General features: G+C 34.4%; 2 protein-coding genes across 2 annotated transcripts in view; both read left to right on the top strand.

The window, feature by feature from the left end:
- LOC125682792 (uncharacterized) overlaps positions 1 to 12,497 on the top strand; it is a 196,451-nt gene that overhangs the window by 664 nt on the left and 183,290 nt on the right. Inside the window, exons 2-4 of the mRNA XM_056151560.1 lie at positions 5,118 to 5,222; positions 5,584 to 5,679; positions 5,931 to 6,034. The gene's annotated coding sequence lies outside the window, so the exon portion shown is untranslated. The remainder of the gene's footprint in view (positions 1 to 5,117; positions 5,223 to 5,583; positions 5,680 to 5,930; positions 6,035 to 12,497) is intronic.
- Positions 1 to 12,497, top strand: part of LOC125666278 (uncharacterized) — a 141,588-nt gene that overhangs the window by 72,717 nt on the left and 56,374 nt on the right. The window lies entirely within an intron of this gene.

Below are 12,497 nucleotides of genomic sequence, written 5' to 3'. Positions count from 1 at the left end.
TCCCACACATTGTACTATACTCCCACACATTATAATATACTCCCACACATTGTACTATACTCCCACACATTATAATATACTCCCACACATTATTATATACAACCACACATTATAATATACACCCACACATTATAATATACTCCCACACATTGTACTATACTCCCACACATTATAATATGCTCCCACAAATTATAATATACACCCACACATTATAATATACTCCCACACAATATAATATACTTCCACTCATTATAATATACTCCAACACATTATGATATACACCCACACAATATAATATACTCCCACACAATATAACATACTCCCACACATTATAATATACTCCCACACAATATAATATACTCCCACACATTATAATATACTCCCACACATTGTAATATACTCCCACACAATATAATATACTCCCACACATCAACATCTATCTCGCCTTTTGTGTTTCATCCAAACATTTATAAAAAATCATCCTGGAAACATAACGTTCTTTAGGTTGTTACAGATATAGCAGCTAGCGAATGAGTTTAATAATAGTTGGAATCTGTTCAAACTCATTTGAATTTGAATCATTGAATAAAACTGCAAATGAGGCGATCGACTACAAGTCATCGCAAATCTAAAACCTATCTTCTTTTGTTTCTTACCCAACAGTGTTTATGTCCAAATATACCTTGAGATATGTCTTGGTAGTCACGTGATTCGCATCAAATCAATGTAAAACAAATTTCGATTTGCGAATGTAATGGGTACAAAGCTATATATTAAAAAAGACAACTCCTGCGCATTGTACTATTACATACAAGTTCAATCTTGTCCCCTTTGCAAATACGCATTTATACTGCGACAAATGGAATGTCGGACACATAGTGGAGAGAGGAAGAAGGTCAATAAATATCACGTGATTCTTGATATACAATGCATTGGATCGGTATCAAGACACAGAATTTCAGGAAAGCAGTCGTTCTCCTGGCTACAAATATCAAATAATAAACATATATGAATATAAAACAACAATGCTAACTCGGGTAGAATACATATATAGAATTTGGTATATCTTATTGCATAATGCGTTCAGAATAAGATCAAATCATGAAACGTATATCATAGAATATATCACTTCTTTTTATATCAAGCACCATATTTTGTAAGACAATGACACACATCGTGTGAACTTGATTAAAATTTGAACCAATTATTTGGATGGCAGAGAAACTACAGAAGCTGTGACGTCATAGTAACATATAACCATAGTCTGCAAATTATAATGACCTAATTCCACAAAGATACAGAGTCTCGAGAACTCCGGTAACTACTAGAGGGCTGACATTAATCCCGAGAACTCCGGTAACTACTAGAGGGCTGACTTTAATCCCGAGAACTCCGGTAACTACTAGAGGGTTGACTTTAATCCCGAAAACTCCGGTATCTACTAGAGGGCTGACTCTAATCCCGAGAACTCCGATAACTACTAGAGGGTTGACTTTAATCCCGAGAACTCCGGTAACTACCAGAGGGCTGACTTTAGTCCCGAGAAATCCGTTAACTAGTAGAGGGCTGACTTTAATCCAGAGAACTCTGGTCACTACTAGAGGGCTGACTTTAATCCCGAGAACTCCGGTAACTACTTGAGGGCTGACTTTAATATGTAATAGTCTTCGTGCTGTAAAATGTCATTAATTCTGTCAAATTGGAGAACATTTGTCATGATGTAAACTTATGGGAATTTCCTTACTACCGATTTTATGCAACTTTGTAACACAACATTCGCCGTTAGAGAGAAAACTGGTGGTTTATAACAAAACATAGCAGATATTTAGATCAAGGCAGTCTTGAGTATCAATTGATCAGAGTTATAACACCTCCTGGGGTAACTATTTGATAGCCAGGGTATGGAATCAGACCAGAGTAGTCGATAATAATACAGATTTCAGACATTGAAATCATGTTGTGCATTGTCATAAAAATTTTGCTCATGACAAAGCCCTGGGATTTAAATGCAGTGTTTCTTACCGAATGGTTAACCACAAGGATATTTTTAGGTATCGTACTGATTTTTAAAGTCCGATCCAAAACTTAGAGAGACGGGGTTGCAATGGTTTGTTATTGTAAATTATGGGTGAGACAGGAAAGTCACTGGGAATTATAGTTTGCCTAATGCCTTTAAATGTCTTGTGAATGTTGTTATTAAATTTCACTCAATGACTTGTTATCATGCAAACTGTAAGTTAAGAATGAGAGACTGCGGGGGAAAAGAAATATTAAGGTTAGTCCCCATACCACGTCAAATAACGTTAGAAACATCATTCACGAGTCATGAGCGCTGCCACTCGTTCAACAAACCTGGTGGCATTTTGGCGAATGTTGTAGACCGTATTCTTGTGCATTGAGACTTATTGTTTGAAAGCAAAATTTAAATTAAAAGAACAAAATACATAAGAATGACAATGTTACAAATAAACTATTATAAAATTATACAAAATAACACTCGGGACAGTCAATGATTACTGCTATACATAACAAACTATTATAAAATTATACAAAACAGCACTCGGGACAGTCAATGATTATTGCTATACATAACAAACTATTATAAAATTATACAAAATAACACTCGGGACAGACAATGATTATTGTTATACATATCAAACTATTATAAAATTATACAAAATAACACTCGGGACAGACAATGATTATTGTTATACATATCAAACTATTATAAAATTATACAAAATAACACTCGGGACAGTCAATTATTATTGTTATACATCGCAAAGAGTAAACTCTTCATCCACAATGTGTTACGATTGAGTCGTTTGGTCATTTCCGTGATATTTCTGTAAATGTTACATAATAAGATATTAAATCGTGTTACCAACCTTGACTGTATGTATTCAAGATCAGTTTTAGTGTGAGTGCGGATCATTAATGACGGGTGTAATATCGAATCTTCTACAACAAAATGCTATTTTTTTGTGATACATGTACTGACAGTCAAATATTTTTGTTCCGCTTTCTGATGAATTATTTAAACCTAAAAGAATACGATGTCACCGTGACCTTTAAGTATAACCACATTTTAAAGCTATATGACAGTGTGACCCCCCTAGCCAAATATACATTTTGATATTCATTTATATGACAAACATTGCCTCCGAAGCCTTCCGAATCCATAATAATTGTGTATATGTACATATCTATGATGTGTCTAATGATTTCAGGGCATTCAACTAGGCCTAGATCATACGTTGACAGATTTATACCATTTTTCTCTAGGTATCATTTCAGTCCTTGTACGTATCCGTGAGCGATTTCTTTTCTGGCCGGGCTTAACCTTCACTGATGTTTTAATCAAGTCTGTTTGATTAAAACGCATCTGCATATACCCGGTACTACATCTCGTTCACACTCACATTGCATGTTTGTATGGCATTCTGAAAAACACGTACAAGGAATTAAATATTACCTAGGTGGCGAGAAATGCAAAGTTTGAGTGTTTTGAAATATTTGAATTTCCCCAAATTTGTAACACTACCCTACGTTAAAATGAAGTGATTGAACGTTGACAAATGTAAAAAAAAAAATCTTCCCGATCTACATGATTATACTTGCATGTTTGATAGATAACTAAAGCAACGCAGTCCTTGATATCAAATGATCAAAGTTCTATGACCTCCTGGGGTAAACAGCCAGGGTATGAAATCAGACCAGGGTAGTCGATCATAATAAAGCTATCAGATACCGAGATCATTTTGTGCATTGTCATAAAAATCTGGCTCCTGACAAAGCCTGACATTTAAAGGCAGTGTGTGTTACCGAATGGTTAACAATAAGGTTTTGATGGTGTGTCGTTCTCATTTAAAAGTCCGATCAAAAACAACAGAGACATAGAGATATAATTGCGATAGTTCATTGTGTTTAATTATGGATGATACAGCAACGTAACTGTAAATTATAATTCGCTCAATGACTATTCAATTTGAAATCAATGTTACTATACAGCCTCTAATTTAGAATGAGAGACTGAGAGAGAGAGAGAGAGAGAGAGAGAGAGAGAGAGAGAGAGAGAGAGAGAGAGAGAGAAAGAGAGGGGGGGTTGTGAAATGTGAATGGGGAAGGTATATTCAGAAGGAAGGAGTGGGTGACAGATTATGACGGAGAGAGCGATAAAGAGAGATTTAGAGATTTAGAACGAGAAAGTGGGAGAGTGAGAAATATCAGAGGAGGAAATTGTGTGTAGTGCTGTGAAGCGAGGAATTCACTTTATGGAGGAAAGACAACATGTTAATAATTTCTTTTACTTTTTTTTTTCAAAAGAATTGCTAAAGAAAATAAATCTGACGGTCTGATACAGAAAATTATAAAGATATCAGAAGTCGATCATTTTAACTGAAATGTAAGCATTCAAAACGTCCAGGTAGCTTACTCTAGCTTGAGTGTTTTTGAATTGATAGGAAGTAGTTTGGAGTTTCATGTTTCATTGAATAAAAAAAAAAACAGGAATGGGAATAGAAATCACTATAGTATGCATTGCAGTTCCATGGTTTTGATACAATACAATACATGCTAACAATAATTGTTGACATGCCTGCATTAAAATTTCAATGATATATTTTTTGTAAGCTCATTAGATGATATTCGCTTTGAAACACAGCATATTCATTAAGATCTCATCAAAACAAAATACATATTGGAGGATGAATTCAAAGGTAAGATCAAAAGCCCAGGAGGAGTAAGCTTCCCCTGTTGAGCAGGTACACCCATTGTGAGCCTTATATATTGATCAAAGAAACAGATCAAACAAACTTAACACAGGCTGTTAATATTTGTATGAAACGAACCACACAGCATACCACTTAATAACTAGTTATGTTTTTAAATTATATCTTCATACGGATCACTGAATTTGCCATAGATGGAATGCTGGCATATCTAAGTAAACATGACAAATGAATGTGATTGATCAAAATTTATATTATATTTTACGACCTAGTATTTCCTGATTTTCATTTTGTTTTGTTAACAGAAGATTTACAATTCTGAGTGTTAAGTTCATGTTTAATTAAAATCCATTCAAATAAGACAACTATTTCACATTTTTGTTACAGAATCGAGGGAAATCTACATCCACAGAAGCCAAGGAAATGAAGGACATTTTGAACAATATATGTAGCTGAATTTCAAGACGTATTTAGCATCGCGAAGTAGATAGGGTAAATCAGTATGACAATTTTAAATCAATGAAATGCATTTAGAAAAAGATATATTTACGACTTTTAAACATCGGTATTTCGGTTTTTCAGTTTAGAGATTGCACTTTTATCAATAAATCTAAAGTATGTCTTCAATAATAATATTCCTTCTGTTCAATAAGATCTTAAATGAGTTCTATAATTACAATAGAGAACCTGTCCAGCACTGAACTAATTAATATAAATTAACCAGGATCAGTCATACAGTACTGTTATCAGATGTTGATGTCATTTTGTGCGCTATAAACAAAGAGATCATTTGAAAGAACCTTTAATTACGGAATGCTCAGGTCTTCCCCATTGTTCTCTTTGTTTTTCTCAGCTTAAATACACATGTCAACAACGAAATATCTCCACGTGCTATCTGTACTGTAAAACATTATGATCATCGTTCTAAATGAAAACAGAAGCGAAGACGGTAAGATTTTATTTATCTACAGCTATATCTCATCGATTTTTGTGGAAATAGACTGTTGTCAAATTTCAACTCAGAGCAGCTTATAAGCAGTTAAACGAGCAGAATGATATCCAGTCGCAAGAGAAATATAATACTTTTTTTAATGGGCAATTATAGAATAGCTAAATAAAACTATTTTATTCCATTCCAGATTGTGAAACAATTGAAACTTGCATTTTCTGTGAACTAATGAATCTCCACATTCACTTCAGATACCCGTGAATCTGTGTTCAGCCAACAAACCCGAGGTTACCTATATAAATCTATCTACTTATTCCAATTCCTGCTGTAAAAGAAATCCAGTTACCAGCTTCCGGTAAGTCATGTTTTGGTGTCTTTTGATTGGTTGGCTGGTTGTTTGTTGTATGTCCGATTGAGAGTGTTTCATTCTTGTTGAGGCGTTAGGAGTTGTATTAGAATTACCACAGATTTACACATTGCTTAGTGTTTAAACATTCATCGCTAATGGCATCATGTCATGGTGCGCTACTTTTTCCGTTGATCTTAACCATACTTTAAATCAGACAGAAACATTTGGCAAAAACCCAACGTACAATAACTTCCAGGGAGGGGGGGGGTGGGGTGGCTTAGCGGTACAATACCTTCCACGGAACCATAATACAACTTCATAGCTATGAACATAGAAAATGTCAATTTTATAACATTAATCAATGATGAAAACATAAGGAATGCAACATATAAATAAATTAACCATAATTGGTGTGTTCTACTAACACACACAGTGTCGGATCCAGGAATTCTCAAAAATAAGACTTTTTTATTTTAGCCAATATACTGATACATTTTGGGTGCTAAACTATGAGTTTTACACGCATTATATCCGATTTCAGTATGTTCAGTGCAGAGTTTGTTTTGACAATTGTTATAACGACCATATGATTTGCGAAATGCATCGAATATATATATGATTAGGTTGAAAGTATTCAAATTCTGCATAAAGCATACTGAAATCAGATACACTGCGAGTATGTCTAGGTGTCCGTGTTTCTCCAACTATTGATTATGTATTGCAAAAGCACGTGCTGTATTTAGCTAAAGTTTCAGTAGTCACGTGATTAACCAAGTTAAAAAAAGTAACTTTCACATCATGACGGGTTAAACCACTGCTGTGATGTGTTAACAGCTGTATGTGATAAAGACAAATTGCACTATTTTCATATGCATAGCAAACCTTTTACTGTTCTCAGATGAAGGGCAGGAAAACGAGATTATAACGAAGACTGTTCAATCTGATCAATTCAATAAAGAATACAAAAGTAAGAATAGGGCAACTATAGTAAAACCACGAAACATATCAACTATTGGACACAACAAAATAGGGACCAGATATCTAGTATATACTAATATGGGAAGCAAATTATTACAGGGCAGAACATCCCGTTATTATGATTAACAAGATAGCTGAGGAAATAGCATTAATATGTTAATACTATGGCGCGACCATTGTCACAAACCACGGTTATGAGTCCACACATGTTCCCTTGCTGATGTAGAGAATCTATTAGAAACACCTGTGGTTAACCGACGATGTGGCTTGACATGCCTAGCCGAGACTAGATTTTTAAATACCTGTTTGTATGGCTCAAGGCGGATATGACAGGAAATGCTTACTTCTCCTCTGCACCTGACTCGACCTTTGGTATGTCCTAGGGTCCGTGTTTGTCCAGTTCTTAATTTCGTTGTCCTTATTTGAGTTATGAGACTGATCACTGTTTGTCATCTTCACCTTTTCATAGTAAAGGGATTACAGCATTTTACTGTGTGCAGCGTTATAGTCGTAGTAAAAAGTAATCATAGTATGTAAGTCATAAGGAATTAATTGTACAAAGAAACAATTGTAGCCATCTAATATCTGTTATTTGGTTCAATATGAAATAACCTTAGCAGTGGGAAGGTGTGTGTATTAATTTCCTTTAGGTTGTTACAGATATAGCAGCTAGTGAATGAGTTTAATAGTGGTTGGAATCTGTTCAAACTCATTTGAATTTGAATCATTGAAAAGAAAGGGAATTGCAAATGAGGCCATAAACTACCTATAATTTCAACTCATCGCAGATCTAAAACCTATCCTTTTTTCTCTTCATTTCCCTTACCCAACAGTGGTTATGTCACTATAGACCTTGCGAATATAATGGGTACAAAGTTATATGTTAAAAAATACATAGTTCTAACTCATCGCAAATCTAAAACCTTTTTTTTTTCTTTATTCCCTTTACCCAATAGTGTTTTGTCACTATAGACCTTGAGATGTGTCTTGGTAGTCACGTGATCCGCATCAATTCAATGTAAAAGCATAAATTTCGATTTGCGAATGTAATGGGTACAAAGCTATACATTAAAAAAGACAACTCGTGCACATTGTACTATTACATACAAGTTCAATATTGTTCCTTTTGCAAATGCACATTTCTATTACGACAAATGGAATGGCGGACACATAGTGGAGAGACGAAAGAAGTTCAATAAATATCATGTGTTTCTTGATATACAATTCATTGAATCAGTATCAAAACTCAGAAATTCAGGAAGGCACTCGTTTTCCTGGTTACAAATATCAAATAACAAACATATATTGAAATAAAATGAATACTGACTCGAGTAGAATACATATGAGAATTTGCCATGTTTCATTGCATAATACGTGTAGAATAAAAACAAATCGTGCAACGCATGTCATAGAATAAAACACTATAGGGTTATTCAACCTATATTGGTGAATATTGGCACCAGTTGGTTGTGAAAATGCACGAACTTGCGAGTCGTGCCAATATAAGTTCAATAACCCTTTTATCATGTAGCTAAAGTATTTAGTTATGAAATTGTACCCCTTTTCACTCAAACTATTCCAAAATAGACGAGAATCCATCAATATTAGCATCTAAACTGAAAGTGTGCAATAACAACATGCATTCCTTAACTGTCCAATATTTAACCCGTCATTAATGCATGAAGCAAACTGATTTTGTAAATGGGACATCATAATTTATGTACAGTAAAACATTTTGCTTCAGTAAATATCAAATACCGGCTCTGTCGGATTTGGAGGAGCGTCGTCTGCCATTTTGGCTTGCTTACGTCGTTACGATAACGTCAATATTGAACGCTCATACTCGAATATTCCGGGCGCATACAATTTACGCAATAAGTTAGCGTTCAATAAATTATCAGGATATTGAACGATAGCATTTTCTAGATTTTATGCAGATTTTATATTAGACTATTAGCTATATTATAATACCTTTTATTCAAGCACCATATTTTGTAAGAAAATGGCACACATCGGGTGAACTTGATTAAAAATTGAACCAATTGTCTGGATGACAGAGAAACTACAGAAGCTGTAACGTCATAGTAACATATAACCATAGTCTGCAAATTATAATTAACTAATTCCACAAAGATACAGAATCTCCAGAACTCCGGGAACTACTAGAGGGCTGACTTTAATATGTAATAGTCTTCGTGCTGTAAAATGTAGTACCAGCATTTACTTCTATCAAACTGAATAAAATTGGACATGGTGTAAACTTATGGGAATTTCCTTACTACGGATTTTATAAAACTTTGTGACACAGCATTCGCCGTTATAGAGAAGGCCTATGGCCTATAACAAAACATAGCAGATATTTAGATCAATGCAGTCTTGAATATCACTTGATCAGAGTTCTAACACCTCCTGGGGTAAACAGCCAGGGTATGAAATCAGACCAGAGTAATCTATCATAATACAGGTATCAGATATTGAGATCATTTTGTGCATTGTCAAAAATTTGGCTCATGAAAAAGCCCTGAGATTTAAATACAGTGTTTCTTACCGAATGGTTAACCATACGGTTCTTTTTGTGTATTGTACTGATTTAAACGTCCGATCCAGAGCAACCGATATAGAGAGATAGAGTTGTAATGTTTTGTTATTGTAAATTATGGGTGAGACAGGAAAGCCACTGGAAATGATAGTTTGCTCAATGACTTTAAATGTTTTGTGAATGGTGCCATTTAATTTCACTCAAAGACTTGCTATTATGCAAACTGTAAGTTAATAATGAGATACTTAGGAGAGAAAGAAATATTAAGGTAATTCCCCATACCACGTCAAATAACGTTAGAAACATCATTCACGAGTCACGGACGCTATAACACGTTCAACAAACCCGATAACATTTTGGCGAATGCTGTAGACCGTATTCATGTGCATTGGGACTTATTGTTTGAAAGCAAACAACCAAAATTGAAATAAAAAAAAAACATACATACGAATGACAATATCATAAACAAATTATAATAAAATTATACAAAATAACTCTCGGGACAGTCAATGATTATTGTTATACATAACAAACTATTATAAAATTATACAAAATAACTTTCGGGACAGTCAATGATTATTGTTATACATAACAAACCATTTTAAAATTATACAAAATAACACTCGGGACAGACAATTATTATTGTTATACATCGCGAAGTGTAAACTCCCCATCCACATTGTTACCATTTAGACGTTTGGTCATTCCCGAGATATTTCTGTAAATGTTGCAGAATAAGATGTTATATTGTGTTGCCAACCTTGACTGTATGTATTCAAGATCAGTGTTTGTGTGATTGCAGATCATTAATGACGGGTGTAATATCGAATCTTCTACAACAAAATGCAATTTTGTGTGTGATAACTGTAGTGACAGTCAACTATTTTTGTTCTGATTCCTGATAAATTATTTAAACCTGAAAGAATACGATGTCATCGTAACCTTTAAATATACCCACATTTTAATGTTATCTGACAGTGTAACCCCCTAACCAAATAGACATTTTGATATTCATTTATACGACAAACATTTCCGACGAAGCCTTCCGAATCCACAATAAATGCGTATATGTACCTATCTATGATATGTCTAATAATTTCAGGGTGTTCATCTATAGGTCTAGATCATACGTTGACAGATTTATAACATTTCTCTCTAGGTATCATTTGGGTTCTTGTATGTATCCATGAGCGTTTTCTTTTCTGGCCGGGCTTGACCTTCACTGATGTTTGGTCAAGTCTATTTGATTAAAACGTCTCTACATATACCCGATACTACTTCTCGTTCACACTCACATCGCATTGTTGTATCGCATTGTTCAAAACTACAAGGAATTTAATATTACTATGTGGCTAGGAATGCAGAGTTTGGGTGTTTTCAAATATTTGAACTTTCCCAAATTTGTAACACGAGCCTAGGTTAAAATGCGCTGACTGAACGTTGAGAAATGTAAAAAAGTAAAAAAAAATATCCCCGATCTACAAAACCATACAAGCATCTTTGATAGATAATTAAACAACGCAGTCTTTGGTATCAAATGATCAGAGTTTTATCACCTCCTGGGGTAAACTATTTGATAGCCAGGGTATGGAATCAAACCAGAGTAGTCGATCATAATAAAGCTATCAGATACCAAGATCATTTTGTGCATTGTCATAAATAATTGGCTCCTGACAAAGCTCTGGCATTTAAAGGCAGTGTTTGTTACCGAATGGTTAACCATAAGGTTTTGATGGTGTATCGTTCTGATTTAAAAGTCCTATCAAAAGCAACAGAGGCATAGAGATATAATTGCGACGGTTTATTATGTTAAATTATGGATGATATAGCAAAGTAACTGTAAATTATAATTCGCTCAACGACTATTTAATTTCAACTCAATCTTACTATGCAGCCTCTAATTTAGAATGAGAGACTGGGAAGAGAGAGAGAGAGAGAGAGAGAGAGAGAGAGAGAGAGAGAGAGAGAGAGAGAGAGAGTTGTGAAATGAGTACGTGAAAGAAATATTCAGAGAGAAAGAGTGTTTGAAAGATTATGAAGAAGAGAGCGATAAAGATAAATTTAGAAATTTAGAAGGAGAGAGTAGGAGAGTGAGAAATTCAGAGGAGGAGATATCGTGTAGTGCTGTGAAACGAGGAATACGCTTTATGGAGGAAATACAACATGTTGATAATTGCTTTGAAAAAAGAATTCTAAAGAAAATAAATGTGGCGGTCTTATACAGAGAAATATTAAGATATGAGAGGTCGATCATTTTAGCTAAAATATAAGCATTCAAAACGCCCACGTAGCTTACTCTAACTGGAGTCTTTATGAATTTATAGAAAGTACTTTGGAGTTTCATGCTTCATTGAAAAAAAAAACAGGAATAGGAATAGAAATCACTATAGTATACATTGCAGTTCCAATACATGCCACCATTCATTGTTGACATACGTGCATTAAAATTTCAATGATATATTTGTTGTAAGCTCATTAGTATGATATTCGTTTCGAAACACAGCATATTAGCATATTCAATAAGATCTCATCAAAGCAAAACATACCACTTAATAACTAGTAATGTTTGTAAATTGTAAATTAAGTTATTTCGGATTTCAAACATTACGGTTCAGCATCACTGAAGAGACATTGTTTGTCAAAATTCGCGTCTGGTGCATCAAAATCAGGATATAGGGCTCGCGGCGGGTGTGACCGGTCAACAGAGCATGCTTACTCCTCCTAGACACCTGATCCCACCTTAGGTGTGTCCAGGAGTCCGTGTTTGCCCAAATATCTATTTTGTATTGCTTATAGGAGTTTTGCGATTGATCACTGTTCGTTATTTTCACCTTGTAAGTGTTGTCGGCATATATATAAATATACATGACAAATGAATGTGATTGATGGAAATTTAGATTATCTTTTGCGACCTTGTATTTCCTGAATTTCATTTTGTTTTGTTCACTGAAG

Source organism: Ostrea edulis, chromosome 10 (assembly GCF_947568905.1).
Source record: "Ostrea edulis chromosome 10, xbOstEdul1.1, whole genome shotgun sequence".
Classification (NCBI taxonomy): domain Eukaryota; kingdom Metazoa; phylum Mollusca; class Bivalvia; order Ostreida; family Ostreidae; genus Ostrea; species Ostrea edulis.
This window is presented reverse-complemented; position numbering and strand designations above follow the sequence as displayed.